This window comes from Pristiophorus japonicus, unplaced genomic scaffold (genome assembly GCF_044704955.1).
Source record: "Pristiophorus japonicus isolate sPriJap1 unplaced genomic scaffold, sPriJap1.hap1 HAP1_SCAFFOLD_94, whole genome shotgun sequence".
Classification (NCBI taxonomy): Eukaryota; Metazoa; Chordata; class Chondrichthyes; family Pristiophoridae; genus Pristiophorus; species Pristiophorus japonicus.
The window spans coordinates 488,889-511,353 of record NW_027254868.1 but is presented as its reverse complement, the minus strand read 5'-3'; the positions used below and the strand labels follow the sequence as shown (position 1 = coordinate 511,353).

Here is a 22,465-nt window from a genome sequence, read left to right as displayed (position 1 = left end):
GTATGAATTGGCTCGAATAGACTGGCACATGATACTGAAAGGGTTGACGATGGATAGGCAATGACAAACATTTAAAGATCACATGGATGAACTTCAGCAATTGTACATCCCTGTCTGGAGTAAAAATAAAACTGGGAATGTGGCTCAACTGTGGCGAACAAAGGAAATTAAGGATAGTGTTAAATCCAAGGAAGTGGCATATAAATTTGTCAGAAAAAGCAGCAAACCTGAGGACTGGGAGAAATTTAGAATTCAACAGAGGAGGACAAAGGGTATAATTAAAGGGGGGCAATTTGCCTACATATTTTATCTGCCATCTCCCTCCCACAGTTTTGGGGTCTATAATGCACACGCAGCAGTGTGAACGCCCCTTTTTTATTAATCAATTTGACCCATATGCCACATTTGATTATCCCTCTAACATATCATCCCTCTTGTATTCTATGCCTCGACAAATTAAGGAAACCATTCCATATGCCTTCTGCACGATATTTTGTGCCTGTCCTGCAACATTCAAGGATTTGTGGACATGCATTCAAAGTTCCCTTTGTTCCACTACACTTCTCAGTGTCCTGCCATCTAACGTGCGACCCTCTGCCTGGTTCGCCGACCTCAAATTTATTACGTCACGTTTGTACACATTGGTTTCTATAAGCCACGATTCTGCCCAGCTGACCATTTAATTGATATCTTCCTGCATTCAACAACGTTATTTTTCATTATCTACCACACAGCCAATTTTTGCATCATCTGCAAACGTTTTAATCATATGCCATTCATTCACATCCAAATCATTGATACATACCTCAAAGAAAAAGGATCCTACTACGGATTCCTGCGGATCCTCCCTCGAACAGCTTTCCATTTCCAAAAACAGGTTTTGGTCATTGCTTCCTACCTCCGAGACAATTTTGGATTCAACTTTGCCACTTTGCCGTGGATCCCATGGGCTTTTACTTTCGTGAGCATTCTGTCACATGGGACCTTGTAATAAGCTATGCGAAAATCCACCTGCACTACAAAAAAATGCAATTGTTACCTCCTCAGAAAATGAAATCTATTTACGCAGACACGATCTTCCATTCACACATCCATGCTGATTGTCCTTGATTAATCTGTATCTTTATTTATGAATATTTATCCTGTTCCTCACAATCTTTACAAATAATGTTCCCACAACCGATGTAAGGCTGACTGGTCTTTAATTGTTCATCAATCCATTTTTAAAGAAAGGTACGGCATTAGCAGTCCTCCAGTCCTTTGGCACGACACCAGTAGCCAGAGAGTATTGTAATGATCAGACCTTGTACTATTTCCCCTTTCCTTCTCTCGGCCCTGTGGATTTTTGCACCTTCAAAGCTATTAAATCCCTCAATACTACCTTTCTCGCTATGATTATTTCAATTAATATTTCACACTTCTCACCGATTGCAACGTCTGCATCGCCCCTCACTTTTGAGAAAACAGTTGCAAAGTATTCATTAAAAGCATACACACATATTCTGCCTCCACACACAGTTTACCTTTATTATCGCTAATGATCCCTACACTTTCTTTTGATATCCTTTCCTCTGAATGTATTTGTCAATCTTTGCATTTTCCTTGATTTACTTGGCAATATATTTTCATTATCTCTCTTTGCTTTCCCAATTTCGTTTTAAATTTCAACTTTGCACTTTCTTTACTCCTCTAGAGTTTCTGAACTATTGAACCCTAGCTTTGGCTTATGTACCCCTATTTTCTTTATTCTGCGCTGCAAGCACCTTGACATCAAGGGGCTTTAGATTTGTTAGTCTCACACTTTTCCTTTAAGGAGCATATTTATCTTGAACCCTGAGGATCTGCTCTTTGAATGCCTCCCAATGCTCGAACACAGTTTTTGACTTCAAGTAGCTATTTCCAGTCCACATTGGCGAAATCCGATCTCTGTTTGCCAAAATTGACTTTTCCCAACTTGAGATTATATATTCCTGATGTAACTTTGTCAATTTCATAACTGCACTAACTCTAACTGAGTTATGATCACAAGCACCAAAATGCTCCCGATTGATGCACCTTCGATCTGCTCTGCATCATTCGCTCAATCTAAGCACAGAACGGCCCCTATCATGTTGGACTTGCTACATATTGACTAAAAATGATCTCCTGAATAACTTTCAGAAATTCTGCACCCGCTGTACTTTTCGCATCAATTCTATCCTAGTTGATATTAGCGTAGTTGAAATCGCCTACTATTATTGCCCTCAAATTGTTGCACTTCTCAGACATTTGCATATATATTTGCTCGTCGATCTACCTCTGGGCACCTCTACTACACTCCCTGCCCCTTTTATATTCTTCAATTTATCTCATATAGCCTGAATTGAAGACCCTTCGAACACATTATCTCACCTCACAGCTGCAATTGTTTACTTCATCAATACTGCGACCTCCCCCCTCCCCTCGGCTTTATCCCCCCTCTCACCTGCCTGACAAACATGTAACCACGAATGTTGACCTATCATAACTGCCCTTCTTCCAGTCATGTTAGAGTAAATGCTCTAATATCATTCTCGTCGCTGGCACGTGACACCGGGCATAAGCCGAAATTACTAACTTTGTGGTGCTGCTTTTTATCATCAACTTAGACGATCTTTCGAACAAGGATGACTTGTTTGAGCATGAGTTTACATTTGTTTCAATGAAGGACCCGATAATTCAGTCCGGGACACAAATTGAAGGGGTGGAAGATGCCTGCGAGTGGATGTTTTTAACGTGTGGTGACCTTTGCACATAAGCTATCATAGGGACTTGACAGAGCTAGGAGTTTATCTCGTGGCATGGGTTAAGCTGGATCACTGGAGAACTGCTCTGCTGCATGGAACAAGTGCACACAAATTTCTCAGTGTGGGCTAGCCCGTGCTGCCCATGGGCCGACGCCTATACTGTGCCCTGTACCTACATTTGTCGCACCTCTGCCACGAACTCTCACCACTCCTCTGCCACAATCATTCGCTCCATTTCCACCGCGGTCTCTGACCTTTTCGCCACCACGATCTCTTGCCGTTCCTCTGCAACAAAAGCATTCGCTGCACATCCACCACGATCTGTTAATGCTCCTCCGCCAAAATATCTAGCCGCTTCTCCGACACAAACATTCGCAGCATCTTCGCCATGATCTCTCGCTTCTCCTCCACCACAAAAAAAAAGGCTGCACCTCATGCTTTTTAATCCCTCTCCAAGCTCCCCCAAATAAACACGCAGTGCCTCATCCCACTTGCGACCTCTGACATTTGTCCTGAACCCAGGGGATCTGCTCTTTGAATGCCTCCCAATGCTCGAACACAGTTTTTGCCTTCAACTATCATAATGTATCAAGTCCTCTGGCTGTTCACCCTATCCGCCCAGCATCCCCTGCAACCGCTCAGTTATATCCTTGACCCTGGCACCATAGAGGCAATATATCATTCTGGAGTGATGTCTGCGGCGTGTCTGCACTGAAAACTATTGAATCTTTCAAAAATATTACTCCCACTCGTCTTCCTACCTTCTGGGCAGCTGAGCCGGCAGTGGTGACGTGGATTTGGCTCTGGCTGCATTCCCCGAAGAACGATCCACCCACCCACCCCCACACCAGTACTCAGAACAGAAAGCTGGGTGGAGAGTGAGAAGAACTCAATTGAATCCTGAACTACATGGCTATTCCTTCTCTTCAGTCTGGCGGCCGCACATTCATTCTCACCCTGCACACGTTTAAGCTGCGAGGTGACCACATCAAGAAACGTGCTATCCACGAAGTTCTCAGCTTCGCGGGTTCACTGCAGTGACTCTCCCACTGATATGATTTACATCTGCCCAGCTTAATTACGTTAAACTAAATACAAAACCATTTTTTGGCTTGCTATTAATTGGCTAACAAAAAGATATCCTGAATGCAATTGAGATATCTGTGCCGTCAATAAATTTTCACTACTTATATCACAGTTAATATTAAAGTAATTGATATCGTCCACTATTGCTACCTAATATGTGTGCATTTTTCAGATATGTTCCAACAGATTGCTTCTTCTAACTCCCTCGGATTGTATGGGGGCCTGTAGTTCAATCCCTGTAATGCGTTTGCCCATTTTTGTACTTATGTTGAACCTATTTAGCTTCTTTTGAAAATCCTTCTAACTTATGAACTATTCTCACAGCTGTAATTGTTTATTTTAAAAAAATTGTAAAGCCTTCATTTTTATGCCCATCCTTATCTTGTTTGAAAACCTTGTAAGCAGTAATCGAGAGATGCCTACCCTGGCCTCTTTATGCCATGTTTCTGTAATCGTTAATGTGTCTATCTGTACGTTCAGCTCCTCCACATTATTCAACCATTCCTTACATTTGGAATATGCCATCATGCACAGGCAAGTCAAATATAACTACTCACATTGGCAGAAGGTGAATGGTGGTGTTGCACGGGAATCAATGCTGGGACTACTGTAGTTCATAATTTACATTAATGATTTAGATACATAGAAACATAGAAACATAGAAAATAGGTGCAGGATTAGTGCATTCGATCCTTCGAGCCTGCACCGCTATTCAATATGATCATGGCTGATCATTCCTTCAGTACCCGTTCCCTGCTTTCTCTCCATGCTCCTTGATCCCATTAACCGTAAGAGCCATATCTAACTCCCTCTTGAATATATGCAGTGAACAGGCATCAACAACTCTCTGCAGCAGGGCATTCCACAGGTTAACAACTCGCTGATTGAAGAAGTTTCTCCTCATCTCAGTCCTAAATGGCTAACCCCTTATCCTAAATATATGGCCCCTGGTTCTGGACTTCTCCAAAATCAGGAACATTCTTCCTGCATCTATCCTGTCCAGTCCCGTCAGAATCATGTGAGTTTCGATGAGATCCCCTCTCTACCTTCTAAACTCGAGTGAATAATGTTCCTGTTGATCCAGTCTCTCCTCATATGAAAACCCATCAAACTCTGGAATAAGTCTGGACAACCTTCGCTCCACTCCCTCAAGAGCAAAACGTCCTTCCTCAGACTAGAAGAGCAAAACTGAACACAATATTCCAGGTGAGGCCTCACGAAGGCTCTGTACAGCTGCATTCAGACCTCCCTGCTTCGATATTCAAATCCCCTAGCTATGAAGGCCAACATACCACTTGCCTTCTTTATCGCCAACTGTACCTGTGTGGTCACTTTCAGTGACTGATGAATCATGACACCCAGCTCTCGTTGCACCTCCCCGACTCCTAATTTGCCGCCATTCAGATAATATTCTGCCTTCGTGTTTTTGCCCCCAAAATGGATAACCTCACATTTATACACATTATACTGCTTCTGCCATGTATTTACCCAATCACCTAACCTGTCCAAGTCACCCTGCAGCCTATTAGCGTCCTCCTCACAGCTCTCACCGCCACCCAGTTTAGTGTCATCAGTAAGATTGAGATATTACACTCTATTCCTTCATCTAAATCGTTAATGTACATTGTAAAGAGCTGGGGTTCCGGCACTGAGCCCTGTGGCACTCCACTAGTCACTGCCTGCCATTCGGAAAAGGACTCGTTTATCACGACTCTCTGCTTCCTGTCTGCCAACCAGTTTCCTATCCACGTCAGTATCTTACCCCCAATACCATGTGCTTTGATGTTGCAAACCAATCTCTTGTGCGGTACCTTGTCAAAAGCCTTTTTAAAGTCCAAATGCACCACATCTACTGTTTCTCCCTTGTCCACTCTGCTTGCTGCATCCTCAAAAAATTCAGGAAGATTCGTCAAGAACGATTCCTTTTTAATAAATCCATACTGACAAGATCCGATCCTGTCACTGCTTTCCTCAGGCGCTGCTATTTCATTCTTAATAATTGATTCCAAAATGTTGCCTACTACTGATGTCAGGCTAACCGGTCTATCATTAGCCGTTTTCTCTCTCCCTGCTTTTTTAAAAAAGTGGTGTTACATTTACGACCATCCAGTCCACAGGAACTGATCCAGAGTCGATAGACTGTTGGAAAATGATCACCAATTCATCCACTATTTCTACGGCCACTTCCTTGTGTACTCTGGGATGCAGACTATCAGGCCTCGGGGAATTATCAGACTTCAATCCCATCAATTTCCCAACACAATTTCCCGCTTAATAAGGATATCCTTCAATTCCTCCTTCTCATTATACCGACTATCCCCGAGTACTTTCGTAATGTTATTTGTATCTTCCTTCGTGAAGACAGAACCGAAGAATTGGTTCAATTGTTCTGCCATTTCTTTCATTCCCCACTAGAAACTCACCTGAATTTAGAATTTCTAACTTTGTGCATGGCTAAACTTTGTATGGCGGGGGCGGTGGTGGAGTTAGTGAATACAGAGGACGAATGCAAGAAATTGCAGGAGGACAATACTAAACTTACAGGTTGGGAATACAATTGGAAAACGAGTTTCAACGCAGATTAATGTAAGGTGTTATATATTGTAGGAAGAAGAGGGAGATCTCTTATTATTTTGAGGATGCGACCCTGTGTCGGGTAGACAAACAAAGCGAACACGGAGTACAATTATTCAAATCAGTAAAAGTTGCCATACAGGTTAACAACGTCAAGGAAGGCAAATCATGTGCGTTGCTTTATTTCTAGAGGTATAGCTTTGAGAATCATGGAAGTTATCCTGGTTATCCTTTCCTTTGAAAACAGAAGGTTGAAGGGTGACCGAATTGAGGACCTTAAAATTATGAAAGGTTTCGATAGAAAAGATACAGAGAGAATGTTTCCACTTGTGGGGAGCAGCATAAGTAGAGCGATGAATGTAAGACAGTCAACCAGAAATCCAACAAGGAATTCAAACGAAACATTCTTACCAAAATATTGGTGGGGACGTGTAGCTCGCTACAACAGGGAGTGGTTAGAGCAAATAGCATAAATGTATTTAAGGGATGGCTAGACATGCATATGAGGTAGAAGGCAATAGACGGTTATGCTGATAGATTTAGATGAGGAAAGAATCCGAGGTGGCTGAATTGGATCATGCATGACAGCATGGACTGGTGTGGCGGAAGGGTCGGTTTCATTGCCATTGATATTGAAGAAGAAAGCTGCCGATAGCTGGAAGGTATCAATGTACTGGTGTTGGGATAAAAATCTATTTCCAAGAACAAGATTCGAGTCACCCATCTGCTTTATTTGGGAAAATACATAAATTTAATATACGTATTTGTAGACGTGGTGACATTCGAGATCTTTGCTCAGTTACCGCAACCCATCACGCCAGAAACACCGCGACTGGCCCAGAGTGCCCCCTATTTAAGGTCGCAAACTAAAACTGCGTGTGTTATCAAGGTTACAACGGAAGAATAGACACATTCCGCAACAACGTATATGAGACCATGAGGTCATTGTTTCAACATTCCGTTACCCTTTATCCGCAGAAAAACAAACAGATATCAGTAAGAACAAACGAGTAGCTGTGTGCCCTCTCCATCCGTCCATTTTTTTGCTTCCCCTATCTTCGTGACAGATGGTCAGCGGATATTGGAGTCCAAATTAGGTTCATAGCAGGAATTACCAAAAAGTCCCCCTACAATATCCCTCCTTTTGATCCTTGCTAGCCCAATTGATCACCTTTTGCACTCCGCTTCTCATTTTCCCCGCACCTGCTGTCATTCTCAGCCGCTAGGTTGGGGAGAACTGAGAGCCAGACCTTTCTGAATTAGATTCCTGTAATCAATAATGTCTTTATCTCCAATACAGTAGTCAGCGTTTGCTTCTTTGCCCTGCGGAGTTTATAAGAAGTCCAACAGAGAAACAAGTATCTCAATGACAAAACCAATTCTACAGCCAGTAATATGTGTGAGATTATTCATATCCAATGGTGTATATTAACATTCAGTCCCCAGTTCCACGCCTTCTATACGAAGGTGTATATTGAAGGCCTTTTGCAATATCTTTTTTCCAATATACGTAGCTGCTTTTCAATAATGTGGTATCGTTTTATGCTTGCCAGAGTGAGGTATTTGATATACATCACGTCCGCAGGCAGGTGAAGTATTGGGCAGCCAGCTTACTGTGGTATTGGTATAAAGCTTGCTTAATTTCATCAGTCAAGTTCAGCTTAATAGTTTCTCGAGCATGGATATATTTCATTCGCACTCGGCCAATCGTTACTGGTAGACTCGCGGTGAAGCAGAAGCTGGGGTTCGGGATGTTACAGTGATAAATGCCATAGTCATCAGTTAGTTGGTTGGTTACCACACAGTATTCACCTTTTCCACGGGAGGCTGAGTGAGTTGGTTGTAACTCTGATGGGCTTATTTCTAAGACATATCCCTTTGTCCGATTAAATCCGCACTTGTCGTTACTATCCCAGTCCACTGGATGTGGACATATCGTTAGGCTTCCTATCCTGCGGCAACCTGATAATGAGACCCCACTCGTGCTTCCATTCCGTTTGATTGCATATTGATCCATCGGTAATACCGCATCTAGTTCTCAACCCAGATTAGACGCAGTGTCTCCACCTCAAACTGGGGATAATGTCCATACTCCCCCTTTGCCATTACTGGAAGCATGAGGACCATCCCCACCAGGGCAGCATGGGAATCGTTGCATCACCCTGTCGATGGAAAGACTCTTGTCATTCCTTTCATCGTCCACGCGTCCAGTTGCACCGGATGCTCTGCTAGGCGGAACAGATGGTTGCTATTAACCCACTCCGGTTCTTTGCCCCAGTGTATTTGGTCCAGGTCTTTTCTGACCTGCCCGATCATCCAACCACCGTAAGTGTGGCAGATGTCTGGCTGAAACTCATCCTTATCATTATTAAATTCTAGGTTAATCCGGTGATTAATGGTGGCAGGGTGGTCCACCACGACAATAATCCCTTTAACGAAGCTCGCCGCTGTCCCATCTCTTTCGCTAGCAACGTCCTCGGTGTTTCCTACCCCTTTCTGCAGCAGAAACCTGACTGTGTCTTTGACACGCACTGTTTGTTCCTCCAGACATTGCATACCTTGGGCGTTAACAAATGATGTTCCCGTGTTTACTCCTGTCAGGATATGATTGACCCAATCCCGTTTATGCCTCCGTGTATGGCTTGTCTTGAAAGGGTCTAGAAACCTAGATACCCCTGAGCCATCCCGATAGTCTTCCAATATCTCCTGCAGCAAACGGGTTTATAGCAGCCTTACTTTCGGGTTAACCCTTTTCTGGCAGTCCTAAATTGTTTATATTTACTATTACAGACAGAACTTCAGGGTATACATTCTCATACAGCATTGTTCCCTCCGATCTCCATACCAGACTGTTTGCGGTCCCTTTCCTTTTGGTGGGGAAAAAGTTGTGGAGTGGGTCGCACGGGACTATTCTCCAGGGCACTCCCCCACTGCAGGTATGGATATTCAGGGGTAAATGCTTTCTATCGCTTGACTCTCTACGTTTGGTATCGACTGAACTTCCTACCTTGTCGGTACACAATATCTTCACTTCGTTCTCCGCATTTCCAGCGTATAATTGTACTATTTACCAGTGCGAGCTCGTACAGACTTTTAATTCTAGCTTATCATCAGTCCATTTTAACTGTTCTATTTCCCGCTCACCGGACCATTTTCCATTAAAGCGCTCTGTTTGCCACCTTATTTTAAATTTATTTACAGAGATTGTCTGTACTTCTGTCTCCACAGAAGTGAACTTTCGATTATTCCCATCACAACCCTTCCCCCCACACCCCCCACCCCTCCACCACCACCTCGTTATCATCAACCCATGTAGTCCCACAGAAGTTTCTTTGTTGGCTTAGCTCCCTGAAGGGGTTACGACAGTCAATAGTTGTATTGTGCGAGTGGGATCCTTCTCGGGACACCATCCATCCTTAAGCATCTTGTCGATTAAGCCCTTCCGGTCGCCTGCATAGAATTATTAACGGTGCCTTCCTCACCATAGTCTAATTCTTTCCCGAACACCATTCTGTGAGCCGGCTATGGGCGGTAACACCGCACTGGCCCCTTCGCATGACTTTAATCCTACCCAAGATCTCCCAGTTCTTCTAACTGCTCACTTACAATTACTAACCGGTCCTTTGGGTCAACCACATTGTCACTAACTTATAATTCCTACTTTAAGACGTATTACTGTAAAGTACCGATTATTAAAATTGTGTCTTGCCCGCTCCGCAGACCTCATTTGATTCAAATCTGTGCCCGATCTGATCATCGACTTCCAGGTCACCGAATTTGTGCGTGTTAATTAAAAGTCACTCACTCTTGTTGTGACCCCTCCGCCAGGTCCCACCCGTGCCACCAATTCCTGCCGACAATGCTAAAAATGTTGAAGTACAAATCTATGTCAAAGAAGAAGACTCGAGACAATCCGTCTGCTGTAAGTGGGAAAATAAGCAAGTTTAATATATGTATTTTTAGACGTGGTCAAGTCTGAGGCCTGTTCTCAGGTTCCGCAACCCAGAACCCAAGAAACTTCCCGACTGGCAAAGAGTGCCCCACATTTAAGATCGCAAACTACAACTGCGTGTTTCATCAAGGTTACAACAGAAAAATAGACACATTCCGCAATAAGGTACGTGAGACCCTGAGGTCGTTGTTTAAACATTCATTTCCCCTTTATCAGCAGAAGAACAAGCAGATATCAGTAAGAACAAACGTGCAGCTGTGTGCCTCTCCATCCGTCCCTTATCATGTTTCACCTATCTTCATGACCATGGTTCAGCGGATGTTGGAGTCCAAGTTAGGTTCATTACCGGCATAGCCAAAAAATTCCACGACAACTGGCAAGGTGGGCAGAACAGTAGCAAATGGAATTCAATCCGGATAAGTGAGAGGTAATGCATTTGGGGAGGTCCAAAAAGGCAACGGAATAACCATTAAACGGTACACCACTGAGATGTGTAGATGAACAGAGGGACGTTGGGGTGCAGGTCCACATATCTCTGAAGAGGCCTGCTACATAAGGTGGTTCGGAAGGAATGAGGAATACTTGTCTTTATTAGTCGAGGCATGGGATACAAGAGCAAGGACATTATACTTGAATTAAAAAAAAACACAGCTTAGGTCGTATTACTGAAACCTGCTTGTATTTCTGGTCAACACGTTTCTGGAAAGATGTGCTTGCATTGGAAAGTGTGCTGTGGAGGTTTTCAAGAATGTTGCCTGGACTGCAGGCATTTGGCTAAGTAAAGAGTGCAGATGCTGCTTGTGCTTTCTTTGGAATAGAGCATGCTGAAGTGAGACCTTATTGAGGTGTAGAAAATGAAGAGAAGTCTGGATAGAGTAGATAGGAAAACCTGTTTCCATGGCAGACAGGACACAAACTAGGGGCCATAGATTTAATGTAATTGGAGAGGATTCCACGAGTTATGAGGCGTAATTTATCCACCCAGAGTGTCGTAGGGGCCTGGAACTCACTGCTAGACAGGGTGATGTGGGAAAAGTCCTCACCACATTTAAACAATAAATGGATGTGCAATTAAAGCGCCGTAACCTACAGGACTATGTCCCAAGTGCTGTAAATTGCGATTAGGCTAGATAGCTCTTAGTTGGCAGTTGCAGACACGATGGGCCGAAATGCTCTCCGTCTGTGCTGTCAATTTTTAAGATTCTATGATTCTGCATGCTATGTAATCCTACGTAACACCATGTAATCCGATATAGGATCGGGGCAGAGGGAGGATATTCTGCTGATAGATTCTCACCTCCAACTCCAGAAACACTTTCCAACATCTGCAAGGCACAAATCTGAAGTGTTTTGGAATACATTTACTTCCCTGGATGTGTGTAGCTCCAACGACACTGAATATGGTTGACAGCTTCCAAGACAAAGCAACCCGCTTGATTCGAATCCGATCGACCACCGAAAACATTCACTGCCTCCACCAGTGGCGCACAGTGACTGTAGTGAGTAACATCTAGAAGTATAACCGCAGCGACTTGCCAAAGCTTCTTCAACAGCATCTCCCAATGCCGCAACTTCGTCCACCTTGAACGGCAAGGACAGCAGGAGTTCGGGAGCAGCATCGCCTCCAAGTTCCCCTCCTAGTTCCACACCTTCCGGAGATGAAAATATATCACTGTTGCTTCATCATCAGTGGGTCAAATCCTACAAGTCCATCCTTCACAGAACCTTCAACACATGGACAGTAGTGGCTCAAGAAGGCGGCTCACCACCACTTTCTCAAGGAAATTAGGGATGGGCAATACATGCTGGCCTTGCCAGCGATGCCAAAATCCCAGGAATTAATTAAATTAACTTAAAAAATGAATGAATATATTTGGCAAGATTGCAGAGCTTTGATCTGATCCGTCGGCTTTCGGTTCGCTTAGCCGTGTCTATAACATGCTGTTCCCGCTAATTTTTGTGTATGTCGTCCTGTGTTCGAATGTCATGAGATTTGCATCTCACTTTAAGAAGTCTGGTGCTGCTGCTGGCATTCTCTTCTACTATTCTCACCGAACAACTGTAGGTCCTCTTTTCAGAAGTTGAAGTTGGAGTGAGGGATATATTGGGCTGTAAGAATACAGATTGCGTGGAATACAATTCTCCTGCTGCAAATGCCCGACAGCACCTCATGGATGACCAGTTGTGAGCTGCTAGATCTGTTCAGAATCGATCCAATTTTGCACAGTGGTAATGCCAGACAACACGATGCAGCGTGTCCTCCATATGAAGAAAGGCCTTGTTATCCACAAGTACTGTGCAGTTTTCATAGAAACATAGAAATATAGAAAATAGGTTCAGGAGGTGGCAATTCGGCCCTTCGATCCTGCACCACAATTCAATGAATTCATGGCTGAACATGCATCTTCAGTACCCCATTTCTGCTTTCTCGCCATACTCCTTGATCCCGCTAGTAGTAAGGACTGAATCTAACTCATTTGTGAATATATTTAGTGAATTGGCCTCAACAACTTCCTGTGGTAGATAATTCCACAGGTTCACCACTCTCTGGGTGAAGAAGTTTCTCCCCTTCTCGATCCTAAATGGCTTACCCGTTATCCTTAGACTGTGAGACCTAGTTCTGAACTCCCCCAACATTGTGAACATTCTTCCTGCATCTAACCTGTCTAAACCCGTCAGAATTTTAAATGTTTCTGTGAGATTCCCTCTCATTCTTTTGAACTCCAGTGAATAAAAGCCCAGTTGAGGCAGTCTTTCTTGATATGTCAGTCCCGCCATCCCGAGAATCAGTCTGGTGAACCTTCGCTGCACTCACTCAATAGCAAGAATGTCCTTCGTCAAGTTAGGAGACCGAAACTGTACACAATACTCCAGGTGTGGCCTCACCAAGGCCCTGTACAACTGTAGAAACACCTCCCTGCTCTTGTACTCTGATCCCCTTGTTATGAAGGCCAACATACCATTTGCTTCCTTAACCGCTTGCTGTACCTGCATGCCAACCTTCAATGACAGATATACCATATCACCCAGGTCTCGTTGGACCTGCACTTTTCAGAATCTGTCACATTTCAGATAATAGTCTGTCTCTCTGTTTTTACTACCAAAGTGGATAACCTCGCATTTATCCACATTATACTTCATCTGCCATGTATTTGCCCTCTCACCTAACCTACCCAATTCACTCTGCAGCCTCATAGCATCATTGTCGCAGCTCACACTGCCACCCAACTTAGTATCATCCTCAAATTAGGAGATACTACATTTAATCCCCTTGTCTAAATCATTTATTTACAATATAAACAGTTGGGACCCAACACACAAACTTGCGGTACCCTACTCTTCACTGACTGCCATTCTGAAAAGTATAATTTACTCCTACACTTTGCTTCCTGTCTGCCAACCAGTTTGCAATCCACGTCAGCACAATACCCCCCAATTCCATATGCTTTAACTTTGCACATTACTCTCTTGTGTGGGACCTTGTCGAAAACCTTCTGAAAGTCCAAATATAACACATCAACTGGTTCTCCGTTGTTCAATCGACTGGAAATATCTTCGAAAAATTCCAGAAGCTTTGTCAAGTATGATTTCCCTTTCACAATTCCATGCTGAATTGGATCTATCCCGTCACCTCTTTCCAAATGCGCTGCTATGACATCCTTAATAATTGATTCCATCATTGTACCTACTACCGATGTCAGCCTGACCGGTCTATAATTCCCTGTTTTCTCTATCCCTCCTTTTTTTAAAGTTGGGTTACATTGGCTACCCTCCACTGCATAGGAACTGATCCAAATTCTATGGAATGTTGGAAAATGACTGTCAATGCATCCGCTATTTCCCAGGCCACCTCCTTAAGTACTCTGGGATGCAGTCCATCAGGCTCTGGGGAACTATCGGCCTTCAATCGCATCAATTTCCCCAACACAATTTTCTGACGAATAAGGATATCCCTCAGTTCACTGCTATCAAAACTGTCAAGGAAAGCTGCATCTGCGACAGACAGATTGGTGTGGAGGAGGTCGAGTTGGTTTTTCGCTGTTGTTGAGACAAAGCTAAGGGAGCTATGCACTGTCGGAGTTGCTAACTTGAGGATGAGATTTTAAACCGATGCCCGGTCTGCCCTCCGAGCTGGACGTAAAGCATCTCAAGGCCACTATTAGGAATAAGAGCAGGGGTGTTCAGCCAGTGTCCTGGGGCCAATATTTATCCCTCAACCAAAATTTGGTCTCTTTCACATTGTGCTTTCTTGATGGTGAAAATCTGCTTTTGCATTCCCTACGTTACAACAGTGACCACTCCTTACATGTCATTTATTTGCTCTGAAGCGCTTTGTGAAATCCTGAGATGAAAGTCGCGGTGGAAATGCTCGGTTTGTTTCTATTACAGCATCTGAGAAAGCCCCATGCGAACAAGGCTGATTAGGTCAGTTGCCTACCAGCGTTGTGGTAATAATGATAACTTCATGGTTTCGATCGTCTTATTGTATATTTATTTTATTTTTGGGGGTGTGGTGCTGGTATATTAGTTTTATTATTTCAGAGCAGTTTAAACATTGAGGAACGGAACTCACACGGGACCTGCAACACTTTGAAGCAATGCTGCAAAACGTTAGATCTGCCGAGATCTTATGGACCTGCGGAGTTATTCCATAATTTAATGACCAATTCCATACCCACAGGAATATTTTTTCTTCTTGAATTTCAATCAGTGAATGGCTCACTGCCACCTATTGGTTTGTTGTGAAAAGTAAGCAACTGAAATAAATGCAATTCCCGTGTGTTCGGTCGTTATCACCATTTGTTTGATTTAAACTGCAGAGGGCGTTTGGACTAATTGATAAGGTGTTTTACATCACTGCAAATCCCGATGTTCTCAGAAGATCGCAGGTTCGAGTCATTATCGTCGTCGTTGTATTAAATCTCGTTCAACTTTACGAAGCCAAATCACATTTGCCCTAATCAGCTGACGGTGAATTCCACCTAAACATTGCAGGGCTCTTTGTTAAAATGTATTTGTTTCATGATGCCTTCTATGAATATTCCTCACTGAAGTTTGCAAACTGTTTCCTACAAACTAATAACTGTTTAATGTCGATAATGTATCCATTTTTCCAATTCGAACTACTGCTTTGCGTCATTGAAGGGCAGTACATGGAACGGTGATCACATTCTGGTCGAGTGATATCCACAGGGAAACCATTAAAAAAATAGTTTCGCTGCACAATCGCTGCGAGCAGAGCTTGAATGTGCGCGGGGAAACCCCTTTAAATTTGGAGTTCAATGCCTTAACCACTCGGCCATCGCAGCTGTACAATGGAATAGTTCAATAATCCAATGTTCGGTGCGAAATATCAGAAAAATCGAACCAAGTGCTTGCACTGTTGTATCTCCCAGTAGATGTGAAAATTAAATCGTCGTATTGTGGATTCTCACAGCACAGAAGGGAGCAATTCGGCAAGACCTGGAAGGATTTACTTATCGGAAAAGACTGAACAAACTGGTGAGCTTTTCAATGGAAAAGACAAGGCAGATACGGACTTTAACATTATGAATGGTTTTGGTCGGGTCGACATAGAGAAAATATTTGCTATTGTATGCGAGTTGAGAAATAGTCGTCTTACATATAAGCTAGTCTCCGATAAATTCAGTAGAGAATTCAAGAGTAACTTCTTACCAAAGAGTGGGTAAAATGTGGAAGATGCTACCAGGAGAAGTAGTTGCAGCGACTAGCACAGATGCATTTAAGAGGGTGTACCTCAGCACATGTGTGAAAAAGTATTAGAAGAATATGCTGATCGGAGGAAGTGAAGTAGGGCAGGAGGGCGCTCGTGTGCCGCCTGCAAAACCTGTTGGGGAAAATGTTCCCTTGATATGTTGCAGAATCTATACAACATTAAGTAACATCACTTTTAAACATCAACAACAACATGCTCATATAGCGCCTTTAATGTAGTGAAATGACCCAAGGCGCTTCACAGGAGTATTATGCAATAACAAGTTGACGCCGACATGAATAAGTAGAAATTAGCGCAGGTGTGAAAAACTAGTATAGTTGATATTGAGGAAGAAATCTGTCGACAGCTGGAAGACATCAATGAATTGACCACGTGTGCAGGACAATGACTAATGGAATTCAAGTCGGAGAAGTGTGAGATAATACATTTTGTGAGGGCTAATCAGGAATAAACATTAAATGGTAGGTGACTGAGAAGGGCAGAGCAGGAAAGGGACCTTGGAGGGCATGTCCACAGATCCCTGATGGTAGCAGGCCAGGTAGATAATGTGGTTAAGAAGCAACACGGAATCCTTGCCTTTATTAGCTGAGCCAAAGAGTACAACAGCGGGGACGTTTTACTTGAACTGTGTAAAACATTAGTTCGGCCACAACTAGAGTACTGTGTGCTGTTCTGGTCAACGAATTGCAGGAAATATCTGATTGCTCCCGTGAGCGGACAGAGTCGTTTTTTGAGAATGTTGCCTGGACTGGAGAATTTTGCTATGAGGAAAGATTGGATAGGCTGGGCTTGTTTCCTTTGGAACAGAGGAGGCTGAGAGTGGACCTAATTGAAGTGTATAAAATTATGAGTGGACCATGTAGTGTGCATAGGACGGATTTATTTCCCATATCAGAAATATCAACAACCAGGAGGCATTGATTTAAAGTCATTGTTGGGAGGCTGGAGGGGATCTGAGATGAAATGCTTTCAAGCAGATGGTGCTGGCGGTCTGAACATCACTGCCTTAAAGGATGGTAGAAGCAGAAGCCATCAACCAATTTACAAAGTACTTCGATGTGCTCTTGAAGCACCATAATCTACAGGGATATGGACCAAGAGCTGCAACGTGTGATTCGACTGGATAGCTCTTTGATGGACTGAGCGGAAATGATGAGCTGAAATTACCTCCTTCCGTTCTGTAAATAGCTATGAATCTCTGAGAGGACGAGGTGAAGTCGGGTAGAAGGGGGCTCGTGTGGAGCATTAACTCTGGTAAATCCAGTTGTATAAATGGTCCCTTTCTGCGGCGCAAACTATATAACATTAGGAAAAGCACCTTTGATACAACAACAAGAAATTGTATTTCTACAGCATCTTTAATGTAGTAAAACGTCCCAAGGCACTTCACAAGAGTATTATGGGATAATAATTTGACTGTGTTCCGCATAAGTGGAAATTAGTGCAGTGGACTAAAACGTGGACAAACAGTTATGGTTTATAATGATCAAGAAAGCTGTAGACTGCAGAAAGATATCAATGAAATATTCAGGCGGGCTGAAAAGAGGCTAATGGAATTCAATCTGCAAAGTGTGAGGTATTGAATTTGGGGAGTGCTAATAAGGCAAGGGAATATACATTAAATGGTAAGTCACTGAGTAGTGCAGAGGAGCAAAGGGGCCTTCGAGGGCAATTCCACCGATCCCTGTCGGTAGCCGACCATGGAGATAATGTGTTTAAGAAGCACCACGGAATACTTGCCTTTATTAGCTGAGCTATAGAATACAAGAGCGGGGAAGTTAAGCTTGAATTTTATAAAACACGAGTTGCGGCACAACTGGAGCACGACATGCTGTTCTGGTCAGCGCATTACAGGAACAATCTGATTGCGCTCGTGTGTGTCGGGAGTTGATTTTCGTTGATGTTACCGGGAATGGATAATTTAACTCTGAGTAAAGATTGCATCGGCTGTGGTTGTTGCCTTTGGCACAGAGGAGGCTGAAAGGGGACCTTATTGAAGTGAATAAAATTATGAGTTGCCTCGATAGAGTGCATTGATAGGATATAAATCCCTTAGAAGTGGTTAACAACCAGGGGGCACATATTTAACGTAATTGGTAGGAGGGTAGAGCGGATTTGAGGGGAAATGTTTTCATACAGAGGGTGGTGGGGGTCTGGAACTCACTGCCAGAAAGGATGGGAGAGGTAGAAGCCCTCACCACATTTAAAAATTAGATGGATGTGCACTTGACGCAGTGTAATCTTCTGGGCTACGGAACAAGAATTGGAAAGTGGGATTCGGCTGGATAGCTATTTTCAGATGGGGCGCACATGGTGGGCCGAAATGGCCTCCGTCCGTGCTGTAAATTTCTATGAGTCTCTGACAGCACATCATTTTAAAATAGACACAGAATGATCCAGAACTGACGGCACATCCCGTTTAAACAGACACAGAATGATCGAGTTGCGATGAAAGTTCATCGACCTGAAACTTGAAAATTCTTTCTCTCTCCGCAGATTATGCCTCGTCGACTTAAGTGTTTTCAGATTTTTCAGTTTTTAGTTACAATTTCGGTATCAACACTATTTTACTTTTGTATTCGTTTAGCTTACGGCGGCTCTGTGGCGCAATGGATAGCGCATTGGACTTCTAGTGAAGAGTTTAGTAAGGTATTCAAAGGTTGTGGGTTCGAGTCCCACCAGAGTCGGATTTTGCGTCAGGCTATCCTGTTTACTGGGCCGCACAATGCATTTTGCAGCATATCAACAATTCAGAGAGGGAAACTGCATCCGAGCACTTCTTCTAACAAAAGTGGCTCCAATCCAACCCTGTTTTCCTCTGAGTTCTCTTAGCGCCCTGAATTGATTATACAGAAGCAGGAGAAGGCAATCGAGATTGCAAAACATGGACAGCATGAGTCCATTAACCCCCCAAGCTAGTTGTAATGCACAGGAGGAAGGCATTTAGCTCCTGGAGACTGATATACAGGGACAGAAGGAGGAAAGTAACTATTCGGCATTGAGCCAGAGGAGAGGCAGAAGTCATCCAGCTCCTTGAGCCTGTTGTACAAGAAGATTCGAAGCACATTTACCCCTCGAAAATTTGCATAGAAAGATTACGAGGCATTTCAGAAGCACGAACCTGTTATACTGGAACAGGAGAATTCATCAAGCACATTACACAGGCGGGGGCCAATCATAAATGCATGATGTTTATTTTAATGAAAGAGTAATCCAGAGAGAGGAATTCACTGCCCAACACGAAAGCAGTGAAATTTAAATTCAATTATATAAAGCTAGAAATTTAAAAATTATCAGTAATGGTGATCATTTTCGGAACACACCTATATGGTTTACTAGTCTGCTTTAGGGTTGGAAAGCTGCTGTCCTTACCGGTGCAGGTCTATATGCGACTGCAGAACCATAGCAACGTAGTTGACACTTAACTGCCCTCGGAAATGGCCACGTTAGTTACTAAGTTGCATGTGGTGGCTCACCACGATCTTCACAAGGGCAACTAGAGATGAACAACAGATGCTGCCCTCATTAACGTTGCCCATATGCATGAATATATAAAAGAAACATTAGAACCTCTAGTTTGTTAGACAGGAGAAAAAAGTGCCTCAAGCTAGGTCAGTGAATGCGGAGTCATTAGACAACAAGATGAATGGATAAATAACTGGCTTCAAGACAGAAAGCCGAGAGTAGTGGTAAAAAATAGCTTTTCATGTGGCAGATGTTGCGTAGTGGTGTTCCACAAGATCGGTGCTGGAATAACTCTGGTTCACAATTACTGTTAAAGATTTAAACCTGCAAATCAAAAACAACAATTTCAAAATGTTGCAGATGACACCAAATCAGGAGCATGCTCAATTCTGAGAAGGACTGCAACAAACTAAAAGAGGACATATACAAGCTTCCAGAATGGGCATACAATTGGCAAATTAATTTCAAACCATATAAATGTGAGGTAACACAGTTTGGTAGGAGGAAATGGGAAGAATTAGAATGTGCCAGTCTGGGGGGCATAGAGGAACAAAGGAATTTCGGAGTACAAATACACAAAACTCTAAAAGTTACAACACATGTTATCAACCCAATAAAAAAGCAAACCAAGCACGAGGATTTATTTCTTGATGTATTGAATTGAAATGCAGCAAAGTTATGCTAAACTAGTATTTAACCTTGGTTAAACAAAACTTAGGGTACTGCTAACAGTTCTGGTCGCCAGATTATAAAAAGGAAATAGAGTCATTGCAGAGTTTGCAGGGCAGAGTTAGCACGATGGTACCAGAACAGACGGCGTATTTATATCAGGGAAGTATGAACAGACGAGTCTTTTTTCTCTTGAAAAAGGAAGGCTGTGGGATCAGCCTCTTTAAAAGATACTGGGAGAGTGAGGGATGTGCTGGGCCATAATGCTACACATTGTGAGGAATAAAATTCAGCTGGTGCTGATGTCCGACAGTACCTCATGGATACCAGTTTTCAGCTGCTGGATCTGTTCTGAATCTATTCCATTTAGCACGGTGGTAGTGCGAGAGTACACGTTGCAGAGTGTCCTCTGTGTGAAGACAGGACTTTGTATCCACAAGTACTGTGCTGTGTTCACTCCTACCAAGTTTGCCATGGACAAATGTATCTGTGACAGACAGGTTGGTGAGGAGGAGGTCAAGTCGATTTTTCACTATCGGAGTGGCAGTAGTGAGGGAACACTGCACTGTCGGAGTTGCTGTCTTTCGGATGAGATCTTAAACCCAGGCCCGATCTGGAGCTAAAAATGCCCAGCCCACTATTCCGAAGAAAAGCAGGAGAGTTCACCTCAGTCTCCTGTGGCCAATATATATCACTCAACCAACATCTGGTCATTATGACGTCGTGCTTTCTTGCTAGTGTAAATCTGCTTTTTTATTTCCTATATTAGAACTGTGGCCACACTTTAAAAGTATTTAACTGGCTGCGTAACGCTTTGGGAAGTCCTGATATGACAAGAGCTGGAGAAATGCTCGTTTTTTCTTTTATAGCCGATACAAGTGCAAGTTAACATGGCGGGTTAGCTTGGTTGGTTTAAGTGTGGCGTTGACAACTACAAGGCCGCGTGTTTTAACCCTGTTGATGCCTTTCGTTGTTATTTTTGCGGACGGGGAGGGCGTTGCGAGTATATTAGCTTTATTATTTTAGAGCAGCTTAAACATTTAGTAATGAAACTCACACAGTTCCTGCAATAATTTGAAACAATGCTGCAAAATCATGTTTCTGCCGAGAGCACATGGAAATGCGGAACTTTTCCAGCATTTAAAGGAAAATTCGATTATCTCGAGACTTTTCGTAATTCAATCAGTGAATGGCTCAATGCCGCTGATTGGTTTGCAGTTCAAAGTATGGAACTGAAATATATACAATTCCAGTTTGTAAACGCTCATTCTGAGCATTAATCTGCTGCGAACTGCAGGGTCGCGTAACTTGATGGATAAAGCCTCTGATTTTGACAAGAAACCTGAAGTTATCAGAAGAATGCAGTTTTCAGTCCTGTTGCAGTCGTTTTGTCAACTCATCAGCTGAAGATGATTTCCACCTCAACCTTGCAGGGCTCTTTTTCGAAAGGCATTATTTTCATTTTGTTTATATTTCTCAATGATCTTTGCAACAATCACTAATTTTGAACATGCTCGGGATCAAATAATCAGTTTACTCTAGAATCGCTGAGCGCAGCGATCGAACCTGCACGGCGAAATCCCGTTGGATTTTAAGTCTAACGCGGAAGCCACTTGGTCATCTCAGCTATACAATATGCTTTAATTAATTGTCTAGTGTTCGGTGCTAAATATCAGACAATTGGCCTGCATGCTTGTCCTGTTGCATGTCTCAGTCGATGTGAAATATTAAAATTGTAGAATTATAGAATCTCACAGCACAAAAGGAAGCAATTAGCCCAGAACTGAAAAGATTTACTTATGTGGACAGACTCAACTGACTGGGGAGCTTTCTCTGGAAAAGACCAGGCAGGTATCTTTACCTTTATGACGCGGTTTGATAGGGTCGACAAGGAGAAAATATTTGCTCCGATGCAGGATTTCAGAATAGAGATCAAAAATATAAGATTGTCACTGATAAATTCAGTTGGCAATTTAAGAGTAATTTCTTTACAATGAATGGGTAGGATGTAGAAGATGACACCACGAGCAGGAATTGATGCGAATTGCACAGATGCATTAAAGGCGCAGCTACCTAAGCACATGAATGAGAAAGGAAAAGAAGGATATGCTATAGGATGAGGTGAATGTGGCTAGTGTGGAGCATTAACTCCGGAAAAACCAGTTGGGGAAAATGTTCTATTTCTGTGATGCAATTTCTACATAAAATTATGCGTCA

General features: G+C 43.0%; 2 non-coding genes across 2 annotated transcripts; one reads left to right on the top strand and one right to left on the bottom strand.

Moving 5' to 3' along the window:
• Nucleotides 1–15,604: 15,604 nt before the first annotated feature.
• Nucleotides 15,605–15,686, bottom strand: trnaw-cca (transfer RNA tryptophan (anticodon CCA)). Its single transcript has one exon. It is a non-coding gene; the product is annotated as a tRNA-Trp (tRNA).
• Nucleotides 15,687–18,709: 3,023 nt separating this feature from the next.
• trnar-ucu (transfer RNA arginine (anticodon UCU)) lies at nucleotides 18,710–18,801 on the top strand. Its single transcript is given in 2 exon segments — nucleotides 18,710–18,746; nucleotides 18,766–18,801. It is a non-coding gene; the product is annotated as a tRNA-Arg (tRNA).
• The last annotated feature ends 3,664 nt before the right edge of the window (nucleotides 18,802–22,465 follow it).